This window comes from Gavialis gangeticus, unplaced genomic scaffold (assembly GCF_001723915.1).
Source record: "Gavialis gangeticus isolate Ggan-Ray unplaced genomic scaffold, GavGan_comp1, whole genome shotgun sequence".
Taxonomy (NCBI): Eukaryota; Metazoa; Chordata; order Crocodylia; family Gavialidae; genus Gavialis; species Gavialis gangeticus.
In genome coordinates, this window is record NW_017729011.1 from 472,867 (window position 1) to 473,325 (window position 459).

The 459-nt window shown below is 66.2% G+C and overlaps 1 protein-coding gene across 1 annotated transcript in view; it reads left to right on the forward strand.

The window, feature by feature from the left end:
* Positions 1 to 7: 7 nt before the first annotated feature.
* The window catches only part of PARP3 (poly(ADP-ribose) polymerase family member 3), a 21,933-nt gene continuing 21,481 nt past the window's right edge, over positions 8 to 459 (forward strand). The window contains exon 1 of the mRNA XM_019510331.1: positions 8 to 41. The gene's annotated coding sequence lies outside the window, so the exon portion shown is untranslated. The remainder of the gene's footprint in view (positions 42 to 459) is intronic.

A 459-nucleotide genomic window follows, 5' to 3' on the forward strand; every position in this document is an offset into this window, starting at 1 on the left:
ATTTTTCCGGCAGAGACGCGCTGTGCTCTGTCGGGCTGCTGGTACGTGCGCGCCATGAGGGTGCAGGAGCCTTTAGCGGCCTGCAGGGGGCGGCGCGGCCTTGCTATGGCAGCGGAGGGGCTATAGGGCCTGGGACGCGCAGCACTGGCTGGAGGCCCAGGCCCGGCTCTGAGCAGTGGCTGGTGCCCAGGGTGGGAGTGATGACCCTGGTCCCAGTTTGGCCTAGAAGCGCCTGCTGCCCAGAGCGGCATCATCTGACCTGGTGCCTCAGCCAGCGATGCTAGGGAGGCTGCAGCGTGGTGGGTGGTGCTGGCTGCTGGTCATAGCTGGAGCTGACCTGGCGCCAGGGGAGCTGATGTGAGCCATGCAGCCTGGCCCCATCAGGGTGTGAATCCTGGCTGAGCCTGTGTGGCTGTTATCCTGGAAAGCATCACGCAGGCTGGTGGGGGGCTGCCTTGC